Below are 544 nucleotides of genomic sequence, written 5' to 3'. Positions count from 1 at the left end.
GACAGAAGCCGCGGGCCCCCATCACCCCCTAAGATGGGGTGGGAGAGAGGATGCTGAGCCTGGATGAGGCACAGGTACGCTGAGTTCATGAGGTTCCTTATTCTGTAGCCTCGCCAGCCCCAACCTGTTTTCCAGAAAGCTGCTTACCCAATGTCGCCTCTGTGTTTCACCACCCCGGAGCCAGGGGTGGCCAGCCAGGCCCCTCCAAACTTCCCTGAAGTTTAGTCGCACCGCTAAACACCGGCCTCGGTGGGCAGAGTCAGAGAGACGATCTTATTGTCCCTTGGGGTACCCCAGTTTCGGGACAAGGGTCCATGGCAGGTAGAAGTAGCTGCCTGTTCTCCCGCGCAGCCCTCGAGGTCCTCGGCGCGGACCGGCCCGCGGCGCTGACTTACCTGCGGGACAGAGTCGGAGCCCGCGGTGGCCACCTGCTCTCCCCGCGCTGCGGAGCGCAGCGGCTTAGGGCTGTCCGGAGGGGGCGGGGCCTGCTCGGGGGGCGGGACCTGCTCGGGGGCGGAGCCTCGCCCGGGCGGTGTGGGCGGGC

This window comes from Condylura cristata, unplaced genomic scaffold (assembly GCF_000260355.1).
Source record: "Condylura cristata isolate star-nosed mole 26May11 unplaced genomic scaffold, ConCri1.0 scaffold00017, whole genome shotgun sequence".
NCBI classification, from domain to species: Eukaryota; Metazoa; Chordata; class Mammalia; order Eulipotyphla; family Talpidae; genus Condylura; species Condylura cristata.
This window is presented reverse-complemented; position numbering follows the sequence as displayed.